We start from the raw sequence: 10,353 nt of genomic DNA, 5'->3' as shown, positions 1-10,353 counted from the left end.
GGACAACGATATTGTTAAATTGAAGCTATTTCCTTTTTGCTTAGAGATCATGCTAAAGCTTGGTTTTCGTCTTTGCCTAAAAATAGTATTGATTCTTGGAATAAGTGCAAAGTTGCTTTTATCTCTAAATATTTTCCTCCCGCTAAGATCATCTCTCTTAGAAGCGAGATTATGAATTTTAAGCAACTTGATCATGAACATGTTGCACAAGCTTGGGAGAGGATGAAATTAATGATACGTAATTGCCCTACACATGGTTTGAATTTGTGGATGATTATACAATTTTTTTATGCCGGATTGAATTTTGCTTCTAGAAATCTTTTAGATTCGGCCGCGGGAGGCACTTTTATGGAAATCACTTTAGGAGAAGCTACTAAACTCCTAGATAATATTATGGTTAATTATTCTCAATGGCACACCGAAAGATCTACTAATAAAATGGATGGAATGATGGATGAACTTATGAAATTATTTGCTACTAAAAGTGTTTCTTCTGATCCTAATGATATGCCTTTGTCTACTTTGATTGAGAATAATAATGAATCTATGGATGTGAATTTTGTTGGTAGGAATAATTTGGTAACAGCGCGTATAGAGGAAACTTTAATCCTAGGCCGTACCCTAGTAATTCCTCTAATAATTATGGTAATTCCTACAACAATTCTTATGGAAATTTTAACAAGATGCCTTCTGAATTTGAGACTAGTGTTAAAGAATTTCAATGCTTTGCTTGAAGAAAAATTGCTTAAAGTTGATGAATTGGCTAGGAACGTTGATAGAATTTCTCTTGATGTTGATTCCTTGAAACTTAGATCTATTCCACCTAAGCATGATATCAATGAGTCTCTCAAAGCCATGAGAATTTCCATTGATGAGTGCAAAGAAAGAACCGCTAGGATGCGTGCTAAGAAAGATTGCTTTGTGAAAACGTGTTCTTCTAATTTGTATGAAAATAAAGATGAAGATCTAAAAGTTATTGATGTGTCCCCTATTAAATCTTTGTTTTGCAATATTAATCTTGATAATGATGGGACTGAATATGATCCACCTTTACCTAGAAGGCGTTCCAAAAATTCGGAGTTTTTAGATCTTGATGCAAAAATTGGTAAAAGTGGGATTGAAGAGATCAAAACTCTAGATATTAATGAACCCAATATTTTGGATTTCAAGGAATTTAATTATGATAATTGCTCTTTGATAGATTGTATTTCCTTGTTGCAATCCGTGCTAAATTCTCCACATGCTTATAGTCAACATAAAGCTTTTACTAAACATATCGTTGATGCTTTGATGCAATCTTATGAAGAAAAAATTGAGTTGGAAGTTTCTATCCCTAAAAACTTTATGATGACGGGGAACCTATTATTAAAATTAAAATTAAATATCATGAATGCTATGCTTTGTGTGATTTGGGTTCTAGTGTTTCCATGATTCCAAAAACTTTGTGTGATTTGCTAGGTTTTCGTGATTTTGATGATTGCTCTCTAAACTTGCACCTTGTGGATTCCACCATTAAGAAACCTATCGGAAGAATTAATGATGTTCTTATTATTGGAAATAGGAATTATGTGCCCGTAGATTTTATTGTTCTTGATATAGATTGCAATCCTTCATGTCCTATTATTCTTGGTAGACCTTTCCTTAGAACAATTGGTGCAATTATTGATATGAAGGAAGGGAATATTATATTCCAATTTCCGTTAAGGAAAGGCATGGAACACTTCCCTATAAAGAAAATAAAATTACCTTATGAATCTATGATGAGAGCCACTTATGGATTGCCTACCAAAGATGGCAATACCTAGATATATCCTTGCTTTTATGCCTAGCTAGGGGCGTTAAACGATAGTACTTGTTGGGAGGCAACCCAATTTTATTTTTAGTTTTTTGCTTTTTACTTCTGTTTAGGAATAAATATTTGATCTAGCCTCTGGTTAGATGTGTTTTTATATTTTAATTAGTGTTTGTGCCAAGTTTAACCTATAGGATCTTCTTTGATGATAGTTATTTGATCTTGCTGAAAATTCCAGAAACTTTCTGTTCACGAAAATAATTGTTAAAAATCACCAGAACGTGATAAAATATTGATTCCAATTGCTTCTGATAAATAAACAAATTATCTAGGACTTCATATTTTTTCTGAATTTTTGGAGGTCCAGAAGTTTGCGTTAGTTACAGATTACTACAGACTGTTCTGTTTTTGACGGATTCTGTTTTTCGTGTGTTGTTTGCTTATTTTGATGAATCTATGGCTAGTAAAATAGTTTATAAACCATAGGGAAGTTGGAATATAGTAGGTTTAACACCAATAAAAATAAATAATGAGTTCATTACAGTACCTTGAAGTGGTGTTTTGTTTTCTTTCGCTAACGGAGCTCATGAGATTTTCTGCTGAGTTTTGTGTTGTGAAGTTTTCAAGTTTTGGGTAAAAGATTTGATGGATTACGGAACAAGGAGTGGCAAGAGCCTAAGCTTGGGGATGCCCATGGCACCCCAAGATAATCTAAGGACACCAAAAAGCCAAAGCTTGGGGATGCCCCGGAAGGCATCCCCACTTTTGTCTACTTCCATCGGTAACTTTACTTGGAGCTATATTTTTATTCACCACATGATATGTGTTTTGCTTGGAGCGTCTTGTATGATTTGAGTCTTTGCTTTTTAGTTTACCACAATCATCTTTGCTGTACACACCTTTTGAGAGAGACACACATGATTCGGAATTTATTAGAATACTCTATGCGCTTCACTTATATCTTTTGAGCTATATAGTTTTTGCTCTAGTGCTTCACTTATATCTTTTAGAGCACGGCGATGGTTTTGTTTTATAGAAACTATTATTCTCTCATGATTCACTTATATTATTTTGAGAGTCTTAAACATCATGGTAATTTTCTTAAATTGGGAAATTAATCCTAATATGTTAGGTATTCAAGACTAGTAAAAAACTTTCTTATGAGTGTGCTGAATGCTAAGAGAAGTTTCATGGTTGATGATTGTTTTGAGATATGGAGGTAGTGATATTAAAGTTGTGCTAGTTGAGTAGTTGTGAATTTGAGAAATACTTGTGTTGAAGTTTGCAAGTCCCGTAGCATGCACGTATGGTAAACGTTATGTAACAAATTTGAAACATGAGGTGTTCTTTGATTGTCCTCCTTATGAGTGGCAGTCGGGGACGAGTGATGGTCTTTTCCTACCAATCTACCCGCCTAGGAGCATGCATGTAATACTTCTTTGATAACTTGTAGAATTTTGCAATAAATATATGAGTTCTTTATGACTAATGTTGAGTCCATGCATTATACGCACTTTTCTTCCTTCCACCATTGCTAGCCTCTCTAATACCACGCACTTTTCGCCGGTATCATACACCCACCATATACCTTCCTCAAAACAGCCACCATACCTACCTATCATGGCATTTCCATAGCCATTCCGAGATATATTGCCATGCAACTTACCACCGTTCCGTTTACTATGACACGCTCCATCATTGTCATATTGCCTCGCATGATCATGTAGTTGACATCGTATTTGTGGCAAAGCCACCGTTCATAATTCTTTCATACATGTCACTCTTGATTCATTGCATATCCCGGTACACCGCCAGAGGCATTCACATAGAGTCATATTTTGTTCTGAGTATTGAGTTGTAATTGTTGAGTTGTAAGTAAATAAAAGTGTGATGATCATCATTTTTAGAGCATTGTCCCAAGTGAGGAAAGGATGATGGAGACTATGATTCCCCCATAAGTCGGGATGAGACTCCGGACTAAAAAAAAAGAGGCCATAAAAAAGAGAAAAGGCCCAAATTAAAAAAGAGAGAGAAAAAGAGAGAAGGGACAATGTTACTATCCTTTTACCACACTTGTGCTTCAAAGTAGCACCATGACCTTCATGATAGAGAGTCTCTTGTTTTGTCACTTTCATATAGTAGTGGGAATTTTTCATTATAGAACTTGGCTTGTATATTCCAACAATGGGCTTTCTCAAATGCCCTAGGTCTTCGTGAGCAAGCAAGTTGGATGCACACCCACTTAGTTTCTTTTGTTGAGCTTTCATGCATTTATAGCTCTAGTGCATCCGTTGCATGGCAATCCCTACTCCTTGCATTAACATCAATCTATGGGCATCTCCATAGCTCATTGATTAGCCGCGTTGATGTGAGACTTTCTCCTTTTTTGTCTTCTCCACATAACCCCCATCATTATATTCTATTCCACCCGTAGTGCTATATCCATGGCTCACGCTCATGTATTGCGTGAAGGTTTAAAAAGTTTGAGATTACTAAAGTATGAAACAATTTCTTGGCTTGTCATCGGGGTTGTGCATGATGAGAGCATTCTTGTGTGACAAAAATGGAGCATGACTGAACTATATGATTTTGTAGGGATGAACTTTCTTTGGCCATGTTATTTTGAGAGGACATAATTGCTTAGTTAGTATGCTTGAAGTATTATTACTTTTTTGTCAATATTAAACCTTTATCTTGAATCTTTCGGATCTGAATATTCATACCACAATTAAGAGAATTACATTGAAATTATGCCAAGTAGCATCCACATCAAAAATTTTGTTTTTATCATTTACCTACTCGACGACGAGCAGGAATTAAGCTTGGGGATGCTTGATACGTCTCCAACTTATCTATACTTTTTTATTGTTCCATGCTATATTATATTCTGTTTTGGACGTTAATGGGCTTTATTATACACTTTTATATTATTTTTGGGACTAACCTATTAACCGGAGGCCCAGCCCAGATTTGCTGTTTTTTTGCCTATTTCAGAGTTTCGCCGAAAAAATATCAACAGAGTCCAAACGGATTGAAACCTTCGAGAACGTGATTTTCGGAATGAACGTGATCTAGAGGACTTGGACCCTACGTCAAGACATCAATCAGGAAGGCACGAGGTAGGGGGCGCGCCTACCCCCCAGGCGCGCCCTCCACCCTCATGGGCCCCACGTTGCTCCACCGACGTACTTCTTCCTCCTATATATACCTACGTACCCACAAACTACCACATACAGAGCAAAAAACCTAATTCCACCACCGCAACCTTCTGTACCTGTGAGATCCCATCTTGGGGCCTTTTCCGGAGCTCCGCCGGAGGGGGCATCAATCACGGAGGGCTTCTACATCAACACCATAGCCTCTCCGATGATGTGTGAGTAGTTTACCTCAGACCTTCGGGTCCATAGTTATTAGCTAGATGGCTTCTTCTCTCTCTTTGGATCTCAATACAAAGTTGTCCATGATTCTCGTGGAGATCTATTCGATGTAATCTTCTTTTGCGGTGTGTTTGTTGAGACCGATGAATTGTGGGTTTATGATTAAGTTTATCTATGAACAATATTTGAATCTTCTCTGAATTCTTTTATGTATGATTGGTTATCTTTGCAAGTCTCTTCGAATTATCAGTTTGGTTTGGCCTACTAGATTGATCTTTCTTGCAATGGGAGAAGTGCTTAGCTTTGGGTTCAATCTTGTGGTGTCCTTTCCCAGTGACAGTAGGGGCAGCAATGCATGTATTGTATTGTTGCCATCGAGGATAACAAGATGGGGTTTATATCATATTCCATGAGTTTACCCTCTACATCATGTCATCTTACTTAAAGCGGTACTCTGTTCTTATGAACTTAATACTCTAGATGCATGTTGGATAGCGGTCGATGTGTGGAGTAATAGTAGTAGATGCAAGCAGGAGTTGGTCTACTTGTCGCGGACGTGATGCCTATATACATGATCATACCTAGATATTCTCATAACTATGCTCAATTCTGTCAATTGCTCAACAGTAATTTGTTCACCCACCGTAATACTTATGCTCTCGAGAGAAGCCACTAGTGAAACCTATGGCCCCCGGGTCTATCTTCCATCATATTAATCTTCCAACACTTAGCTATTTTTATTGCCTTTTATTTTAATTTGCATCTTTATCATAAAAATACCAAAAATATTATCTTATCATATCTATCAGATCTCACTCTCGTAAGTGACCATGAAGGGATTGACAACCCCTTTATTCTGTTGGTTGCGAGGATTTATTTGTTTGTGTAGGTGCGAGGGACTCGTGCGTGGCCTCCTACTGGATTGATACCTTGGTTCTCAAAAACTGAGGGAATACTTACGCTGCTTTACTGCATCACCCTTTCCTCTTCAAGGGAAAACCAACGAAGTGCTCAAGAGGTAGCAGTCTCCGGAATGGTGTTCGGCTGGGAGCCGGACTGGTCCGGACCCCCGTCATCAGTCTCCATGGGGGTTGTGCCCCCCATGTTCTCGGCAGCCGAGGCATTACCCTCTCGCGCCGTCTTGGCGGCCTTCAGCACCTCTCCATGGCCCGGAGAGTCTCTTCGGGACAACATTTTGATGTCGTCCGGGGTGGTTGGAGGAGAGGCTCGCAGAGGCGTCTCGCTGTCCACCATCTCCGGCGCTAGAGAGTTCCCCGAAGACAATGATTGTTGGGGGAGATCCCGGGCCGGACTTAAATACATAATGATATGTTATCCTACAATCTGTAAAAGATCGGATATATGCATAGAGTCTTTGAATGCTTACGATTCGGCCAGGGGCTTTGCCCTGGTGCGCCGCTGGGGGACGACTTCGGCATCCGAGTCCGATCCATCCGAGAGGGATCTCTTCCCCCTTTTGGACGCCTCCGCCTTTAGGTCTGCGTAGGCCGCCCTTTTCTTCGTCCTCCCCATGGGGGGGGGGAGAATTGCTCTCTTCCTCCTCCTCCTCCTCCTCCTCTTCGTCTTCATGTCCCTCGTGGAAGGAGGCAGCTTTGGTATCTCCGAACACAGCGTCCGAAGTACCTTTACGGCGGAGGCCACCTTTGGCCTCCTTGCCCTTCTTCTTGGCCTTCTTCTCCGGCGCCTGATATGGCGCCAGAACCAGCATCCTCGTCAGTAGAGGATCGGCTAGGTTTTCGGGTAGCGGAGCCGGACACTTGATCCGCTCTGACTTCTTCGTCCAGCCCTGGTTAAAGGAGGGAAGTCTCAGCATACCCCTTTGACTTGTGAACTAAGTTATGTTCGGAAACGAGAAAACTTACTGGGTGGCTGGATGAGTACAGTCGAGGCTGATGTCGTTGGTCGTCTCCGGCCATGACTTCTGGGCCTTGAACAACAGTTTCCAGATCTCTTCGTGCGTTGTGCCGAAGAACCAGTGCAATGTCTGCGGCCCCGCCGGATTGAACTCCCACATGTGGAGAGGCTGGCGCTGGCAGGGAAGGGTTCGGCGGAACAGCATCACCTGGATCACGTCAGTGAGGCTGGTGTTCTTTTCTATAATGTTCTTGATGCGCTTTTGCAGCATCAACACCTCGTGGGTTGACCCCCAATCCAGACCCTTGTTGGTCCATGATGCAAGCCGCATTGTGGTCCGAATCTAAACTCAGGAGTGCCCACCGAGTTGGCGCCGCGGGGTTCGGTGATGTAGAACCACTCCTGCTACCATATCTTGACAGTCTCCCTGAAGGCCCCTTTTGGCCAGGTGACATTGGGAAGCTTGCTCACCATGGCGCCTCTGCAGTCTGTGTGCTGCCCGTCAACCACCCTCGGCTTCACATTGAAGACTTTGAGCCATAAGCCGAAGTGGGGGGGGGGGATGCGGAGGAGCGCCTCGCACACGACAATGAACGCCGAGATGTGGAGGAAGGAGTTTGGGGCTAGATCGTGGAAATCTAGCCCGTAGTAGAACATGAGGCCGCAGACAAAGGGGTGAAGTGGAAATCGTAGTCCGTGGAGGAAGTGGGGGATAAATACCACCCTTTCGCCAGGCTCCGGGGTGGGGATGACCTGCTTCTTGACAGGGATCCTGTGTGCTACGTCCGCACTCAGGTACGCCGCATCCCGGAGCTCCTTGATGTCCTTGTCCGTCACGGAGGAGGCCACACACTTGCCTTGAGAGCCGGATCCGGACATGGCTGGAGTGTTTGGTGGCGACGGAAAAGATCGAAACTTGGGCGTTGGAGCTCGAGGATGGGAGGGCCGAGGAAGAAGAAGGCATGCTGTCAAAATATGGGTCCTTATCCTCTTATATAGGCAGTGAATATCAAGCGCCTCCTCACAAGCCTTAAAACTCGCCTATTCCCAAGGGGTCGTGCGAACAGCACGGCTGGATTACCCAAACCCGTATTGATGAGAATCCCGCAATAAGGAGACACGATCTCTGCTTTGACAAGATGTGCCAATAGAGGCCACACCTCGAAACGCGAAGCAGGAGGCCAAAAAATGGTTCGAAATAATAAAAAGGCTAGACATAACATTTCGCTGAAAAAGCTGTTAGTGGACATGCCTTATTTTGTTTAAGTATTTTGCCCTTGCGGTTGAGGGATGTAACCATTATACAGAGCCGGATTCAGTTCTCTTGTTCAGAAGACTATTTCGGAGTATTCGGAGGAGGAACCCGCCTTGCAATGCCGAAGATAATCTGCGTGCCTGACACATCGTCATTGAAGACTGGTTCAGGGGCTACTGAGGGAGTCCTGGATTATGGAGTCCTCGGGCGTCCGGGCTATGCGACATGGGTCGGACTAATTGGCCGTGAAGATACAAGATAGAAGGCCTTCCCCCATGTTTGGATGGGACCCTCCTTTGCATGGATGGCAAGCTTGGCGTCCAGATGTGTAATTTCCTTTCTCTGTAAACCGACTCTGTACAACCCTCGGCCCCTCCGGTGTCTATACAAACCGGAGGGTTTAGTTCATAGAGGCTATCACAAATCATATAGGCTAGACATCTAGGGTTTGGCCATTACGATCTCGAGGTAGATCAACTCTTGTAACCGCTATACCCATCAAAGTCAATCAAGCAGGAAGTAGGGTATTACCTCCATCAAGAGGGCCTGAACCTGGGTAAACATCATGCCCCCTTTGTCTCCTGTTACCTTCGATCCTCAGGCGCACAGTTCGGGACCCCCTACCCATGATCGGCCGGTTTTGACACCGACAACCATTTCTTGGCATGTGTAACTTTTGGCCTATTAATGGCTGACAATACACTTGGGCCATTTGTAGTCCGACGTGACATTTAGCCTATTAACAACCTATATTCTCCAGGTTACAATTTCAGCCCGCCCTCACTTTCGGCCTGTACGTCATGTCCAACTTTCTTTTACCGAAGAAAACACACAATTCAGTTCTATTTTTCTCTAACAACGCTATGTCCAACTTTCGTTTTCTCATCTCTACTTATATATATATGCCATTTTATAGTTTTATTAGTATATATATATATTATTATATTAAAAAGATGTAAAGTTTCCTCTATATCTTTCCTTCCTTATATATTTTTGTTGTTTTTCCTTCCCATCCTTGATTTTTGCACCACTGGTCTTCCTAAACCCAACTCAATTGTCCCACATCTTATTAATGTACGATAATAAAATAATATTTTATTTTGTAAATCAAAAAGTTCTTACAAAATAATTGTTTATCATTATAAGTTGGCAGGTAAATCATGGTGATTGCATATAAAATTCATTATAAAACGTGCTAAAGATTTTACGGACCAATGTAATAATAGACATGCAATCACGTCCCAATCTACTAAAATGTTTATGGTCCCGTCACAACTCACACACAAAATATTGACCTTTATAATAAAATGCCCAGACCAGGTTTATTTTCCAACATTGCTCTGTCCAGCCGTGTTGGGTGTTAGTTGTGAGATGCGTTGGGATTTCCTCGAGGAGGAGAGGTTAATACAGTACAATAGAGATAAGTATTTTCCTCAGTTAAGAACCAATATTTTCAATCCAGTAAGAGAAACACGCAACACTGCGTAAGCAACACCAACACACAAGATAACAAATCCTTGCACCCAACACGAACAAGGGGTTGTCAATCCCTTGGCGGTTAATTGCAAGATTAAATTGTATGACGATAGATAGATAGATAGATCGCACAAAAATATAATAAAATAAATAAAGAAAAATTAAACAAGATATTTTTGGATTTTAATATATCATAAAATTAGACCCCGGGGCTATAGTTTTCACTAGAGGCTTCTCTCGAGAAAATAGCATACGGTGGGTAGACAAATTACTATTGTGCAATGATGTCGCTTGAAGCTACGTCGGTATTTCCCCAAAGAGGAAGGGATGATGCAGCACAGCGGCGGTAGGTATTTCCCTTAGATATGAAACCAAGGTTATCAAACCAGTAGGAGAACCAAGCAACACAACGTAAACAGCCCCTGCACACAAATAAGAAATCCTCGCAACCCAACGTGTTAAAGGGGTTGTCAATCCCTTTCGGGGTATGGCACCTCAAGTGGCAAACGAACATGAGATAAATTTGTAGTAAATTGATAGATCGAATGCTAAATAAAATAAATAAAGAAAAATTGCAG

The sequence above is a fragment of the Aegilops tauschii genome, chromosome 6 (genome assembly GCF_002575655.3).
Source record: "Aegilops tauschii subsp. strangulata cultivar AL8/78 chromosome 6, Aet v6.0, whole genome shotgun sequence".
In the NCBI taxonomy this organism is placed as follows: domain Eukaryota; kingdom Viridiplantae; phylum Streptophyta; class Magnoliopsida; order Poales; family Poaceae; genus Aegilops; species Aegilops tauschii.
The sequence above is the reverse complement of the archived record's forward strand: the minus strand, read 5'-3'. Positions refer to the sequence as shown.